Source organism: Meles meles, chromosome 1 (genome assembly GCF_922984935.1).
Source record: "Meles meles chromosome 1, mMelMel3.1 paternal haplotype, whole genome shotgun sequence".
Classification (NCBI taxonomy): Eukaryota; Metazoa; Chordata; class Mammalia; order Carnivora; family Mustelidae; genus Meles; species Meles meles.
In genome coordinates this window covers 33,292,302-33,310,360 of record NC_060066.1, presented here as the reverse complement: position 1 = coordinate 33,310,360, position 18,059 = coordinate 33,292,302, and the positions used below count along the sequence as shown (strand labels likewise).

Below are 18,059 nucleotides of genomic sequence, written 5' to 3'. Positions count from 1 at the left end.
GGGAAAGTATTCCTGGGGGACTGAGCAATGTGAAAATATGGCCGGCCCCATGAGGCGAGCTCTGAAGTCTAATCATATATGCATGAAATGTGGGGTGTGTAGGAAAGAGTGAAATTTGATTTTTCAAGTGACTTTAATGACATATCAGAAGGAAAGGGCAAGCAGTTAGTTCTGTGGCATTTTCTCTAGCTTTAGAGACACGGGAGGATTTGAACCCCTTTTGCAATATTAACGTCAGTAATCATTAGGTGTTTACCTTTACTAGCTTCAAGATGGATGAGAAGCTATCTGAGGGGTATGTATCAGAAAAAACACCTGTGCATCATTGTCCGGATGTTTATTTAGTAGTGAGTGGCCAGTATTGATAAGATGGAGCCACACTAGAGAATGAGTGCTAGTTTTGCACCTTTGAGGGAGCGACATGGCTAGCCAGGTATAAAATCCAGAGAACCCAGAGCCCATGTGTTCTCTGACCTCTAATTATCCACACACAAAGAGATTTGTCTCTTGTGAACACAACCAGCTCAAATGTTAAATGACCAAGACATCAGAAACTCTGCCTGGAAGTCAGCTGACCTCTTTTTTGTTGTCATTGCTTGTATGCTGCTCATTTCCGGACTTTCTTAAGCTTACTGATCAGTGCCAGGTGAAACCAGTACCTTGTATGTCAATCTAACTCATGACCGCTGGTATTAGCAGAACAGAGTGGGAGTTGCAGATGCTAAGATCTTCACATGCCATTATTATTATCAATATTTTATTTTCATCATATAAACATAAAAAATCAAAATTCAAACCACCAGTGTCCACCACCTAGAGACCATTATTAACACATCCTTGATATTAAGATAACCATATCTATCCATATCTATATTTAATTTATTACATCCCATAAATTTACTCTTTTACATACGACTTTTCTCAGATGTGCCATGAATATTCTACTACGTTGCTAAGGATAAATATGCATCCACATTTTTTTTTCTTTTTTTTTTTACAGATTGAGAGAGAGAGATTACAAGTAGGCAGAGCAGTAGCCAGAGAGGGGAGGAAGCAGGCTCCCTGCCAAGCAGAGAGCCCGATACGGGGCTCGATCCCAGGACCCTGAGATCATGACCTGAGCTGAAGGCAGAGGCTTAACCCACTGAGCCACCCAGGCGCCCCTGCATCCACATTTTTAATGCCTGCATAGAACTTCTTTGTTTTAATTACGCTGTTGATTTAACCAATCCACTATCAATACAATTGCTAATTTTTCGTGATTAATTTTAATACTGTTTTTGATACATGTGAAATATGGCTTTTCTGAAAATTCTTATCAATTTATAATTTCACAAGTAGGTATATGATAACATACCTACCCATGTTCCCACCAATGGTGCATTTACATTAAAAAAAAAACTTTTGCCAGTTTAATAGATGGAAAGTATTTCTTTGTTGATGTTTGTATTTTCTAATATTCTTTTTTATTAAGTGTAAAATTTTAAAGAAGGAGGTGTCATTCAAAATCCTGCTACATAGAGATAACTATGTTAAAATCTTAGTGCTAAAAAAAAAAAATCTTGGTGCTTAGCCTTCTGAACATTTTCCAGTGCACACATGCATATGATTTTTTAAATAAATGGGACCATACAATACATGCTATTTTCACCAACAATATATTTCATAAAATGTTTTAATGACAAAATGATATTCTATTGTATGTATTTCACAATTTCCCTATTGTTGAATATTTATGTTGCCTCTTATCTGTTTGCCGTTATATAATAATGCTGTGATGAACATCCTTATATAGAGTGTTGCTTACTTGTCCAATTATTTCCTTAATATGCTCCTCTAAAAATGGAATTGCTGGGTAAAAGAGTATACATATAGTCAAATTGTCTCATAAATACCAATTCTTGCCTTTATCAGTAGTGTATATAAATATCCATTTTCCCACACTCTGACTAACACTGGATATAATAATATTTTAAATCTCTTCCACTAAGATAGATGAAAGATATTTTAAATTATATATCTTAGATTCAGTGAGATAGTCTTTAATATTTACTCTTATTATTTAATACTTATTCTACCATTAACATTTCTTCATTTGTAAGTTGCTCTCTGACATCTTTTGTCCATTTTTCTAATAGATTGTTCATCTTTCTTTCACTGAGGAATTCTTTACATATTAGAAGGTATTAACACCTGTCTGCTACATGATTGTTCCTTGACTTTTAGTTTTGATATAGTGATTTTACTAAGCTGATTTTTAAATGCATATACAGAAAAATCTACAAATCTCTTCTGATATCCTTTGTGCTATAGGATTTTTCTGAACTCTAAATTTATGTAATTATTTTAAAATGTTTTCTTATAGTGTTTTCTTATAATCTAGAGGTCAGTCATTATATGTTTAGCGGTTTTTCTTCCCCCTGAATTTTCCTAATCTCATTATGACACTCTAACCTTCTCCGTCAATTTGAAGCATTATTTTTTTCATACATTTATTATCATACATCTATATTTTTATTATCTTAATAGTGCTTAAAATAAATATTAATAATAGACAGGGCATATCCTTACAATATTTAGCTTTTCAAATTAAGTTTGAAATACTCTTGCTCCATTCCCATTTTAAATCCATTAAGATTTCCAAAGACTGTACATAAAATTTATAGGTTTAGTGAGAAACTTCAGCTCTATAATATTGAACCTTCATCTAAAATAAGTAGTTCTTCATTTATGCAAAACTTTTTTATAATTCTCATGAAAATTTTGATCTTTTATGAATATATTTTTCACGCTTATTGTTAAGTTTAGTCTGTGCTTTTTTTGTATGGAGTTATTATGAATGATTTTATATATATATATACACACACACAATACATAACATAGTATGTTTAATCTTGCATTGAAAATAAAACATGCATTTAAAAAGTGCAGAAAAACATAACTAATATTTTTGAAGTGCATACTCATTTAATCACCACTGAAGTTAAGATATAACATTCTAGGTGTTCCAGAAACCCATGCAAATGCTGCATGATCTCACCTTTATGAGGAATATAAAAGGGTGAAACCATAAAATAAAAAGAGTTAGATAAAAAAAGAGTAAGATGGTAGTTACCAGGTGTTGGGGCAGAAGGGTGGAAATAGGGAGATCTCAGTCATAGGGTGCAAATTTTCAGTTATAATATGGATAAATTCTGGAGCTCTAATATAGAGCATGGTAATTAAATTTAGTCATGCTGTATTATACACTTGAAGTTTGCTAAGAGAGTAGAGCTTGAATGTTCTCACCACACACACACACACACACACACACACACACACACACACACAGGATAACTATAAGATGATAGGTATATGAGTTACCTTGATAATGGTAATTATTTCGCAATGTATATGTTTCAAAAACATATACAGTTTTTGCAAATATCTTCTTTCATTCAGTAGGTTGCCTTTTAATTTTGCTGATGGTTTCTTTTGCTGTGCAGAAGGTTTTTAGTTTGATATAGTCCCACATGTTTATTTTTGCTTTCCTTGCCCTTGCCTGAGGAGAGTAATATTGCACATTAACTATACTTTAATTTAAAAAAAATCAAATATACACATTTTTAATTTCTCAATAATACCTCAGTAAAACTGGGGAAGTAAAAATAAAGATTAAAAAAGTTATCATTTTATATATTTTGTCCAATTCTATAATTATTTAAGGCAGAGAGTAATTCTGGTCACCATTACTTGCATTTTGAGCAGAAGTCACAACATTAGAAATATTTATAAGGAAAAATAAAAATAGTTATAATTTACAGATGCTATGATTACTTAATGAAAAACTTAAGAAGAAAATAAATTTTAAAAACATATAGCTAATAAAAGATGTCATTATAGAGACCAATTATAAATTAAATTTCTAAAACTCCATTATGAATAATCACTTTAAAAGGCTTCATTCACAATACCAGCAAAAATATAGAATCACTACATGTAAATTTAAGAAATATGGCGTAAGAAGTAAAGAGAAAACTATTCAATTTTCCTGAAGAATATTAAGTTGGGGAATATCATGTTTCCAGGTGGCAATATCAGTAGAATAAAATAAATTTTCTTTCCAGCTACACCTATAAATTTTATTTAGCACTGAAAATAACTAAGCCAAACGATTGCCTTGAGTGACACTAAAATGTCACATGACAACATTTTATATTCTTTCTGAAAAACATCTCTTAAAAAGTAGGAATAAAAGAATATTGCTATACTTGATAAACATATAACTCAAAACAACCAGTAGTATCATAATAATGATGAAACACTAAAAGTATCACCATTAGTATCAGGAAGAAAATGGGGAGCCTCACTATCACCATTATTTATCATCATTTTCTTAATTTTAATCAGTGTTAGTCAGGAAGAATCCTGTAGGTTTAAACACTAGAAAGGATAAAATAAGTAACATAATTTACTGATGACATAAGACAAATTATTTTTTTTTTAAGTGAAAGAAAATCAACTAAAATGTGGAAAAGAGTGTTAGCTAAAGTATGAAGGTAACTACACAACTTTAGATAGAAAACATAATGGCTATTTCAGTTTAACAGCAAAACTAAACTATTACTTAGAGATGTACACATAAATGATAGAATACATAAGGACAAGAGGATGATTATCACACAGTCAAGTTGCTAATCACTTTAGAGAGGAAGTGGAGGGTGATGATTGGGGAGGAACACAAATGGGTTTCTGAAACACTGAGAATGTTGTGTCTTGATCTCAGTGGTGGTTAAACAAGTATACACTTCATTAATATTTGTTATGTTTTTCTGCACTTTTTTTTAAAAGATTTTATTTATTTATTTGACAGAGAGAGAGAGATCACAAGTAGGCAGAGAGACAGGCAGAGAGAAAGGGGGAAGCAGGCTCTCTCCTGAGCAGAGAGCCCGATGTGGGGCTCGATCCCAGGACCCTGAGATCATGACCTGAGCCGAGGGCAGAGGCTTAACCCACTGAGCCACCCAGGCGCCCCTTTTTCTGCACTTTTTAAATGCATGCTTTATCTTTCAACATATATGTACATATGTGCATACATATGGGAACTCATTCATAGATAACGCTGCTCGTTAAAAAAACACAAGAATAAACTTAACAATAAGTGTGAAAATATATTAATAAAAGATCAAAACGTTTCATAAGAATTATAGAAAAAATTTTGCATAAATGGAGACTTACTTATTTTAGATGAGAGGGGTCAATATTATGGAGATGAAGCTTCTCACTAAATCTATAAATTTTAGGTTCAGACTCTGAAAATCTTAATGGATTTAAAATTGGAATGGAGCAAAAGTACTTTAAAATTAAATCTATATATAAATAGATTAATGGTAAAAGAATGGGGAAAGATGTACCATGCAGATATTAAGCAATGGAAAGCTGGAGAGGCTATATTTCTATCAGGTGAAGTAGATTTTAGAACAAGGCATATTACTTGGAATAAAGAAGAACTTTTAATAATGATAAAGGAGTAAAATCATTAAGCAGAAGAAACACTCTTAAAATCATTAAGCAGAAGAAAACACCTGGTAAAAGCCTCAAAATACATGAAACAAAACCCTACAGAACTGAAAAGGGAACTCAATACATTCAGAGATGTTATTGGAGATTTCAACAGTCTTTTCTCAAAAATTGATGGCACATGAATTTGTAATACCACTAAGAATATAGAAGACACAAAGATTCTCAACTAATTTGACCTAATTGATAGTTACAGAATGTTCCACCCAATAACAATAGGATATACCTTTCTTTAAAGTTCACAGAATATTCATTAATGGTAGACCATATTCTGGGACATAAAATGAATCTCAATGAATTTAAAAGGATTGAAATCAAGCAAATATGTTCTTTGAACACAACAGAATTGAGAAACTGATAACAGAAAGATATCTGAATTATCCTCACATAATTGAAAATTGAACACCTCACTTCTACAGAAACTATAGGTCACCAAAGTATAAAAGATCAAAAGGACCAAAGTACAAAAGGATCATTAGAAAAATATTTTCAACTGAATTAAAATAAAAACACAACATTCCAAATTTTTTTTGGATGAAGCTAAGGCAGTGGTTGTAGGGAAATTTATAGCATGAATTATTTATATTAAAAGAGAAGAAAGGTCTCAAGTCAATGATCTAGTTTTTTCTGATAAACTAGAAAAAGCTAATTCAACTCAAAGCGAAGGAAATAATGTAAATAGGAGCTAAAATCAGTAAAATTAGAAATACAAAAGCAATAGAGACAAATCACTGAAACCAAAAGCTAGTTCTTTTAAAAGATCAATAAAAATAATTAAACTACAGATAGTAAAAGAATAATAATGGATTATTATGATCAACTTAATATCAATAAATTTGACAACTTGAATGAAATGGACACATACCCTGAAATATAGAAACTACTAATTTCACTAAAGAAGAAATAGATAACCAGAATAGCTCTATATCTTTTAAAGAAAATGAATTTATACTTAAGAACCCTCCCTAAAAGAAAACTCCGGGCCCATGTAGCTTTATTGGTAAACAAATTCCACACACAAACTCCTATAGAAATAAAAGAGAAAGGACTACTTACCAACACATTTTTCAAAGTCACTATTACTCTGGTACCCAAACCAGACAAATACATTACAAGAAAGAAAATTTTAGACCAACATCTTCTCATAAATGAATTCCAAATATTAAAAAGGATGATACATAATATATTTTAAAAAGATAATGTATTGTGACCAAGTAGGATTTATCCTAGAAATGCAAGGTTGTTTCTATATTTAAAAAGCAAAGATGTTTCTCATATCAAAAGAATAAAGGGGAAAAATCATATGGGTCATCTCCATACTCTAGGAAAATCATTTAACAAAATTTAATACCAATTAGTGATAAAACTCTGAGCAAATTATTCTCAGGAAAAGAAGGGCACTTCCTCAAAGTTGTGAAATACATCCACAGAATAATCTACGGCTAATATTATATGCAATGGTGAACAAAAGAGTGCTTTTGCATAAAATCATTAACAAGGCAAGGGCATCCACTAATACCATTCTTTTCAACATTGTATTGGAGGTCCTAGCCAGGGCAATAAAGGGGAAAAAGGTATACAGATCGGAATGCAAGAAATAAAAATATCTTTATTCATGGTTATGTCTGCATAAAAAAAATTCTAAGAGTTCTAAACAAAGTAATGAGTTCAGCAGTTTCGAGATATAAGGTTAATATAGAAACATTAATTGTGTATCCCTAAATTAGCAATGGATAATTAGAAATACCTAGAGATCAATTTAATAAAATATGTATAAGACCTGTACACTGAAAACAATAAACTATTGCCAAAAGAAATGAAAAGAGACATATGAATGGGGAGATATATCTTTGTTTTTGGTTCAAATCTATAGATGTCCATTTTCCCCAAATTGATCAACAGGTTTAATGTAATCATATTCAAAACCCCATAGTTTCTTTTGTTTTTGAAATTGAAAAACTGATTTTAAACTTTTTATGGAAATAAAAAACACCTAGAATCGCCAAAATATGAAAATGAAATATGAATAAAGATGGATTCACATGACCTGATTTCAAAACTTACTGTGAAACTACAGTATCACTGAAGTAACAGAAAAACAGAATAGAATAGTCCAAAAAAAAAAAAAAACCCAACAAATATATGGTTTAATTTATCTTGATAAAGGTGCCTAGGTACTTCAATGGGGAAAGGATCATCTTTTCAACACATTATGCTGGAACAAGGGAATATTTGCATGCAAAACTCTTATATCACACTGTACACAGAAATTAACTCAGAATGAATAGCAAACCTAAATGTAACCTATAAAATTATGAAACTTCTAGATGAAAATAAGAGAAAAACAGCTTTGTGACTTGAGTTAGGCAAACCTTTCTTACACCTAGCCCACACAAGCACAAACTGAAAAAGAAAAAAATTAATTAAATTTCAAAATTAAATCTTTTGTCCTTCAAAAGATACATTAGGAAAATAAAAAGGTAAATCACAGATTGGAAGAAAACTTTGCAAAACATATAATTGATAAAGGTCTTGTATACAGAATATATGAAGAACTCTTTCAGTTTAAGAAAACAAAAAAGTAGACAAACGATTTGAAACAAAGACTTTATTATAGAAAATATATAAATGTCAAATACACTCATGAAAAGATGCTTGACATCACTATTCATTAAGGAAATGAAAATCAGAACTATGAGGAGATACCTGTAAAGAGTTTCTTAAATTGCTTAAATTAAAACAAAACAAACAAAACAAAAACAAACCCAAAAAAAGCATTATTGCATGTTGCCGAGAAAATGGAGCATCTGAGAGAGCAAAATTTTATAGCCACTATATATAGGAAACAGTTTGGCAGTTTGTTTTTAACAAACTGGACACAGTTTGGACTGGACTATGTGGACACATAGTCCACAGTCCTACTCTTACATATTTACTTAAGAGAAACGAAAACATATGCTCATACAATGATTTACAATAAAATATGTATAGAAGCTTTATCAGAGTAGTCCCAAACTGGGAACAATCCAAATGTCTATCAACAAGTTAATGGATAACTAAATTGTGGTATATCTATATTTATGAACTATGATAGAGCAAATGAAAAGGAATTGCTAAAAAATTCAACAACGTGAACAAATCTCCAAAGCATGATGCTAAATGAAGGAATCCAAACACAAAATACTTTATCCTGTTAGACTCTATTTATGCAAAATTGTAGGAAAAGCAAAACTACGGTGACAGAATGGGATCAGAGTCTGCCAAGGTAAGGTGTAAGATGAAGTGATTGATTTCAAAAGGCCACTGGGGAACATTTTGTGTTGATGACCTAAGTCATGATTATGGTCACAGTGACAACACTAAGTTTCTCGTCCTATTAAATTGTATACTTAAAATTGGCAAATTTTAAGTAAATAAGGTTAATACAGCTGGTAGATACAAATTTATACATATTAATTCATACATTTTCTTTTGTTTTCTAGCCCCATTGACTAGCACTTTTAGAATTACAGTAAATAACAGTGGTAATAGAATTATTTTAGGCTTTTTCCTGATTTCATGACTGGTGTATCTGTTTTACACCATTAGGTATGAGGATGAACTACTGTTTTGGGATAAAACATTCTTACTATGTTTAATAAGTGTCTTGTATTCCTGTTTTGCTAAGAGTTTTCACCATGGAACATCTGCAAGCATCTATCTATATGATCAAATGGTTTTTAAATTTCAGTTTTTGTATAGGATGAATTCTATTAACAGATTTTCTAATATTGAATCATCTGTGCAATGCTAGTCCAAAATATGCTTGTTTTTTGAATATCATTTATTAAATGTGGGATTTTTGTCTCTATTTCAAAAGTGAGACCAATTGCTTATTTTCTTTTTTTGTGCTATCTTTATTCAATTCTGTTTAGGGTTATAGTTAGTTTATAAAATGAATTGGAAAGTTTCCTTACTATTATATGCTTTGAAATATATAACAAGATTGCATAAATTCCTTGGGTATTTTAATATAACAGGCTTTTGAAACTACCTGGATCATATGCCTTTTGTGGGTACTTCTCTAGTTCCCCCAGGATTATTGAGTTAGTTTTGTTAACTTCTATTTCCTTAAGAAATTATTAGGAATGTTTTTTAACTAAGATTTTTGGCTTTAGAAAAACAGAGTTAAATAGATTCAAACCTGTTATTCTTTTAAAATTTTAAATTGCTCTGCATGGTTTATTCTATTCTTTGTGTTTTCTCTTTTATATTAAATTAAGCTTACCAGAGTGTGTCAACTTTGTTGCCTTTTTTTTCTTTTTCCAAAGAAGCACCTACTACATTTGCCATTTTCTGTAATTTCTTCCTATGTTTTAGTTTATTTTCTTGCTCTTTTTCTAGTTATTTTTAATTCATAAGTTCATTTGTATTCATTGTTTTTAATTTTATAAGACATTTACAATCATGTCTTTAAAAAAGGCTTCGGTTATATTTTATATGTTTTAATATGCCCATGCTTTTCTAAAAAAATGCTCTCTTAAACAGTGTAATTATTGTTTTTGATATCCTCAACAACCGACTGTACTTTAGGCAGTGGGGAGCTAGCAAAGATTTTGAGCAAGGAAATGATATTATCAGATGTATAGGGAAAAACTTGACAGAACTGTGGAGAATGGATCACAATAAAGTGACATTTATGATGAGGTTTGAGAGGCTATTGCAAGAGTTTACATAAAGAGGACTGTGATGTGAGCAAAAGTCACTTTGGAGAAGGTTGAGGAGCTAGGGAAAAGAAGATGAGGGAGCAGTGAGAGTGATCCAAAACTAAACCAGACAGGCAGGGTCAGCTATGTCTGAGGGTACAGGTAAACATCAGATAAACAAAAGCTGAGTGGCGGCTGTGAGATTCAGAAATGGAGACTTGACAATTTCCTGGCAGGAAGACCACAGCAAGCCACAGTCACTGTTTAATGCACACGTTTGAGACAACATTCATGGATCAAAGGGAGGTGGTTTTTTGTTGTTGTTGTTGTTGTTGTTGTTGTTGTTTGTTTTTAAGATTTTATTTATTTATTTGACAGAGACAGCGAGAGAGGAACACAAGCAGAGGGAGAGGGAGCCTGTGTGGGGCTCCATCCCAGGACCCAGGAATCATGACCTTAGTCCAGAGCAGTCGCTGGACCGACTGAGCCATCCAGGCAGCCCTGCGAAGTAGTTTTGAGGATGTCAGACCCGCAGAGTCAGTGATTCTGGATTGCAGTCAGCTCCCCTTATCCGTGGCTTTGCTTTCCCCAGTTTTCAGTTGCGGAGGTCAGTTCCGCAGTCCTGACGCAGACGATCTTCTAGACGTAAGTTCGTAAGGTCGGAGGTCAGTAGCCGTCTAAGTCTGCGTCACCACGCATACGTTACGTTGTTCATGTCCCTGCATCTCCTCATGCCGGTGTTTTATCGTTTCACATGGTCCCAAGAAGTAAGGTGAGTACATATAATAAACTGTCCTGGGAGACGAGAAACCACCTTCGCATAACTTTTATTATAGAACATTGTTATAATTGTTCCATTTTATTATTCTCGTTACTCTCTTATGGTGCCCCGTTTGTAAATCAAACTTTGTTATAGGTGTGTACATATAGAAAAAAAAAAAAAACATGGTATATACATAGGGTTCAGTTCTGTCTGTGGTTTCAGGCATCTCCGGGGGGGTCTTGGAATACATCCCCTGTTAATAATGGGGACAACTGTTACCGATAAAGAAGAGAGGCTCTGTAGGGAAGGACTGAAGTTGTACTGAAGTGGCATTGTTCTGTGAATGGTTTGACATGGGCAGCTTTGTATTGGTTGAGGAGAGTCAGGGTTGAGGGAAGTCCTGTTTGGAATCAAATAGTGACAGGATGCCTTAAATCCCTGAGCTCCTGGTCCATCATTGATACACAAATCTTTTTTTCATCTGGACTTTTCTGTATTCTCAACTATACACCGCCTTTTCGTCATTAAACCATTGTTCCACCACAGCAAGCCCTTCTGGTCTCAAAAACACTACAGAAGAATTTGTGGTGCTGTAAATTCTGTAACTTGAAATGGACACCTCTCAAAGATTCACCACACATCGTTTTAGACCAATGTTTGTTTTATGAATATTCATTTCTATTATTTACCTCTGAACATGTTATAGAAAATGTGTGCTTCTTCCTTGTATAAATAAAATACAGCTTTCTCTTCTTGGCCGCATTCTTGACCAATGTTTTAATTTCTCTACTATTTTACATTTTCTTTAATGGTACCAATCTATTTAAAATATTCAATTCCTAAAAATGTACACATCTGTAATGAAAAAATTAAGCAAAACCAGGACATATAAGATAGTACATGTCCTCCTAGGCTCTGCCCTGGCTAGCATAACCCAGCTTGGGACACACAGGCAGACACTGCTAATACCTTGCTGTATAGCCTTCCAAGGCATTTTTAATGCATATGCAAACCTAAATAAATTGTTTTTTCCAAACTTGTGTTACGATATACATATAACTTTGTAACTTTCTTTTGTAAAATTTAACAATACATCTTGGATTTCATATTTCAGTGTTTTTAGGATCTTCCTCTTTCCTATATATTTCCTATAAGTTTCCATTATATGGATATATTATAATTTTTAATGGAACATTATGTAGGTTTTTGTTGTTTTTGTTATTATTGTTGTTGTTGTAGTTATAAAAACACTTCCAATCCTTTGAGTTCTGCAAAAATCCTTTAGGATGAAATTCCACAGTGGAAATGATGAATCAAAGGGCAGGCACAATTCACATTTCAAAAGACATTGTCCAAAGTTTATATCAATTAATTCCCCAGCAACAGTTTAGGACGATACTAGTTTTCAGATTTAATTCTAGTTTTATCAACATTTTTCAATGTTTAACTTACTTACTCTGAGTCAGAGCCTCTATGAAGATACAGTGTCAGAAAGACAGAAAGACTTGCATGGTATTCTCTCAATCAATAATGTTGTTAGTGCTTCAGCTTTTGCAGCGAGATTTCATATATATTATGCCACTAAATCTTCAAAAGAATTTTTTGAAATACATTTTTTAATCTTTACTTGTAGAAGAGAAAGTTTAAGCATGAGAGGATAAATTACTTGTTTAGAATCACACAGATGCTAAGTGGTTCAGTTGGAAATCAAACTCAGAGGCCATTCACTGAAGTTTGATAAAAATGAGTAAGTTCAGCTACATTATGTTCTGATAATTGATAATATTTTGACTTAAGACTTTTTTTCAATTCAACATTATCCTACATTATACTTCCTTCAAATCAGCATATTTTTTTGAGCATCCTTATGCATTTAAACATTATTTTATCCTTTCTTTGAAAAGTTTTAATAACAAAATGTAATATTACATTTTGGAGAAAAAATAATTGTCAGAATATAAATACTTTTTATGATGAAAGCCAATTAATAAATAAGATATGAAATATTAATATTTTCTCTGCAAAGAGGCTACTGGCATCAGTGTTAAGAAGGTTTGTGGTCAGAAAAATATATTAGAGGATGTGAGGGCGATCTGGCTGCGACATCTGTCACCCCATTGATCGCCAGGGTTGATTCGGCTGATCTGGCTGGCTAGGCGGGTGTCCCCTTCCTCCCTCACCGCTCCATGTGTGTCCCTCCGGAAGCTGTGCGCTCGGTCGAAGAGGACGACCTTCCCCGATAGAGGAGAGGACCGTTCTTCGGTCAAGGGTATACGAGTAGCTGAGCTCCCCTGCTAGAACATCCAAACAAGCTCTCAAGGTCCATTTGTAGGAGAACGTAGGGTAGTCAAGCTTCCAAGATTCCAGACACATCCAAATGAGGCGCTGCACGTGGCAGTCTGCCTTTCAAAAAAGAAAAAAAAAATATATTAGAGATCTATTTGTGCTACTTTCTGGATGACCTTAGGAAACTAACCTCTCTAAGCCTTATTTTACACATTTCTGTAATGTGAGATACATATGTACTTGCCTTATATTGCCATTAGGAAGACTAAACAAGATCTCCTCATAGAAATGTTAAGTAATTAGTAAAGTGTCTGGCACATAGATGGCATTCAATCATACTGCTGCCATTATTATTTTTAATAGCTATTGTTCAGGCTTCTAAGACTATAGGTTTTTTTTTTTCCAGAAATAAATATATTCATAAAATTAGGTATTCCCATTAATACTGTCTTTCCTGTGTTATAGAAATCAGCATTTATATATCTATTAAGTTATTTTTTTCACTCATTTCAAATATGTAATTTAAGTTATAATTTTGACATAGTAAAGCTGAAAGGGACCTCAAAGATCATATAGTTATACAGATAAAGACACTTAAGACCAGATCTGTTAAAATAATTTTCAGAGTCACAGATTCTTGGTGCCAAAACAAGAATTAGATTTCTTGTCTCTCTTTTTTCTCTTTAGAATTCATTAATTTATTTTAAAAAAGTATTGTGCATACTTGAAATATTTTCCAATAATTTAAAAAATTGTAAGCCAAATAGTAAAGAATTCCATTGATATCACTGGTGACTGAATACATATCTTTCCTCACCTTATTGAAATGAATCTCCAGTTCAGAAATGTGAACTTTTCCTCTTCCTTATGAATGTTCAAGTATTTTTAAGAAAAGATGACCAGACTGCAATTTTGATAATTGTGCCAACTTCTTTAGTAAGGAAAAATTTAATTAATTTTTCATTTGTCATGTATCTTGTCTCAGATTTTAGAAACACCTAAGAACTTTATTCAGTAATTAGTTCAGATTAAAAACATCTCCATTCCTGCATGTAAATTTTGTTGCAATTCTGTAATTGACTAAAATTATCTAAGTATCATAATAGTTATGCAGGAAACTTAGACAATAAAATATAGAAATGAATTGTTTATAGAGGTAAGTAAAATTGAATAGTTGTTTTACCTACATTAGCTTAAAGCACTGGTTCTCTGACAGTATATCATCAACTATAAAATCAAGTCAGACACAAAAAAATTTATTGTATGGCGGCTGCCTTAAAAACAAGCTGGTTTCTAACTTTAATTCACTGGAAAACATTTTATTTTATTTAAAAAAAATTTTTTTTTAAAGATTTTATTTATTTATTTATTTGACAGAGAGAGACCACAAGTAGACAGAGAGGCAGGCAGAGAGAAAGGGGGAAGCAGGCTCGCCGCCGAGCAGAGAGCCTGATGTGGGGTTCGATCCCAGGACCCTGAGATCATGACCTGAGCCAAAGGCAGCGACTTAACCCACTGAGCCACCCAGGCGCCCCTGGAAAACATTTTAAGCTCAGGCTGGCCAGACAGCTCCCCAGGGGCAAATACAAAAAAACAACGTAAAACTTTTATTTTTAAAATAAAGTTTGGCTTTATTGGTGTTTGTAACTTGGGTTCCTTTTCCATAGAAGTAATATGTGTGATTTTTTTTTTTTCTGAAAGCTTCAGGAGAAAGCCTAGTATTCCATAATTACCTCTAATATTACCCTTCTACTAGTGTTTCTATTGAGAATCACAGTGATCCTATGAAAAATACATTTACTTTGAAGGAGTTACATCCTTTATGAAAGATGTAAATGGTCAAATTCAAAATTTCTCAATGTTTACCTGCTCGTTTTGGTCATCTATGTACCTGCTGTTGGCTAGTTGAAACCATCGGTAGCTAAGATATTGCCTCCTAAATTTAAATAATTGGACATTTGGCTTATATATATTTTTTAAAGATTTTATTTATTTATTTGGCAGACAGAGATCACAAATAGGCAGAGAGGCAGGCAGAGAGAGAGGAGGAAGCAGGCTCCCCGCTGAGCAGAAAGCCCAATGCGGGGCTCGATCCCAGGACCCTGGGATCATGACCTGAGCTGAAGGCAGAGGCTTTAACCCACTGAGCCACCCAGCGCCCCTATTTTTTAATTGTAAGAATAGAATTCAAATGATTATATTATCTGAGTATATTATCACTCTAAATTTTATTTCTTTATAGGTGAAAAATCATGATTATTGCTCACATCTTTTACTCAGAAATAATAAAGTGGAGTCTAATGGAAGCAATAGAGAATATATAATATAAAAAACATTTCTTAAATATTTGTGTTGGAGGTAAACAAAGGAGTGAAGACTAGGGAACGAGGGCAATAGAAGAATTGTGATCAGTTTCATCCTTTCACACCATAGCGTAACTGTGTTGGGACCTTCCTGAGACTAAACCTTGAAGGTGACGTAGAAGCGTGAAGTTACTGGACGAAGTTTGGAGAGGAAAAGTTATGGATCCTGGGGAACAGTGCTGGCTGGAGCCACTGAATCATTTAACCTCTACACTTGTCATACAGCAACTCCTGCCAATACCTTTGTTTCGGCTCTGTCTATCACTTTCTTTTTAACTGCCATGGCTGGACTCAGCTGAGATGGGGCAAGTGGGGAGAAAGAACATTCCTTATTAAGGTAAGTTAAGTTGATATTAGAAAAAAACTCTTAAAAATGCTTCTGAAATATAATGATAGACAAAATGCTTGATTTATTCTATCACACCTTGCCACTGAATAGTCGTGAAAAATAAGGTGCAAAATTTTAAGAACAGCAGAAAATAGGAATAATGATTAATGATTTGTTGGACCTGTGAAGAAAATCTACTTACCAAAGAATATGGCCCATAAGGTAGGCAGATGGTAAAAGAGTCCTATATTCCCCTTCCTTCTGTCTTTCTATACAAAATGCAGATTCATGAAGTTTTGACAGTAGGAAAAGGAGCTTGGTCCTGCTCTTGGAGCAGCTTTACAAGGAGAGAATGGCCATTTCATATCCTCACGTTCTCCCCTATTCTCACCCATCAATCAATTAATCAATCAATAAAACTTCTTTTTACCTCGTCCCTTCAACCCATCAATCAATTAATCAATCAACAAAATTTCCTTTTACCTCATCCCTTCACCAAGACACAGACACAGAGCGCATCTTTGCTGGGGACAGAAACAATGACTCAATTTTGTATCTCTGAGATGAACACTGAAGAGTGAGGCAGGAATAAGAAAAAGACTCCAAGCCTATGCAATTAGTTTGCTTTGTGGGTTGTAATTTTCCATTTACCCTTCTAGCAAGAGAAGACTAATAGATAATCTTATCCAGGTAAATTCTGCCCCTCTTCATGAAAGCTGGGCAACAGTGCCAAGAGATTTTTCCTCAAAACTGAATCTCCACCAAGTATAAAAAGGTATAACTAATACTTGGCTCTAGGTTAAGATCTTAGAAGGATTGTAGTGTCTATCAGGGAGTCTATAAAGGCGGGTCTATGTTGGTACTACTTGGTAGACCACAAATGTTTTCAATAATGAATGAAAGTATGAAAAGTAGCCTATAAATATATTCTGAAACTCATAATTATTCATAGCACTCTAGTTTCAGGGGAAAAATAATTTGAGAAAACAATTTTCCTCAGGAGTGTGAAGAAAGATTCAGAAATCATCTGTTTTGGATCATTATTAAATTTACAAATGCAGCATTTATGGCATAATATATAAAAAATGATACAGTAGAGAAAACAGAAAGAGCTGGCTTGGAGGAAGTAAGAAGGTAAGGAGGAGTATTTATAAATTAAGTAAAGTCCTCAAGGAACCTAAAGATGCAGTAACATTACTAATGATAGCTTTAAAAGAAGTAGGAGGATAGCTGGTATAACAGGAAATAAGGTCCATGATATTGAAAAGAACAAAAGTTGAGAATGCATCTGTAATACAATAAGAAATGATGTAAAGATAAAAACTAGGGGAGAGAATGTGTTGTCATATACAGAAAACGTTAAATTCATGTACACGTTTAATAATATATTTATATATCTATCAATCAACATATGCATATTCATGTATATTTACCAAGACTATATTGACATAATTTGTACATATTCATATATAGAAAAGATAGCTGAATATAGTGGAATAAGACTGGTATAATAAACATGATGTCTTTTTAATCTTAGTTTATTGAAATACATCATACAAATAAGCAGCAGGTCATAATTATGCATAACTTGCGCATCATCACAAAATGAAAAAGCCTATGTAACGACAACCCAGGTTAAGAAATTCAAAAAATTACCAGCACCCTGAAGCTCCCTTGAGAACTTATCATTCTCTATCCCTTCCTTCCTGTCCAAAAATGTCCATTCTTTTGACTGACTGAATTCTTTTGCATGTTCTTGAACTTTATGTATAAGTAATCATATGGCACATATTTTTTGCTTTTGGTTCCTTTTGCTCAACATAAGTTTTTTGAGATTCATCCATTTGTTGTATGTAGCTTTGGTTCATTTATTATAGATTTCTGTAAGGTATTTCATTGTATGAATATATCATGAAATAATATCCGTTCTCCTGTTTATGAACATTGGTCTGTTGCCAGTTTTTGGCTATTTCCAGTAACGTTATCAATATTCTCATGAATGTCTTTTGATGTATCTGCAGACACCCTTGTGTTAGAGTGAAATTGTTAGGTGTGTGATACGTTACATTTGTAGA

At 33.0% G+C, this 18,059-nt stretch overlaps 1 long non-coding RNA gene across 1 annotated transcript; it reads left to right on the top strand.

The window, feature by feature from the left end:
- Window positions 1-8,688: 8,688 nt before the first annotated feature.
- On the top strand, window positions 8,689-15,990 carry LOC123952092. Its single transcript, XR_006820563.1, has 3 exons — window positions 8,689-8,824; window positions 10,623-11,016; window positions 15,727-15,990. It is a non-coding gene; the product is annotated as an uncharacterized LOC123952092 (long non-coding RNA).
- The last annotated feature ends 2,069 nt before the right edge of the window (window positions 15,991-18,059 follow it).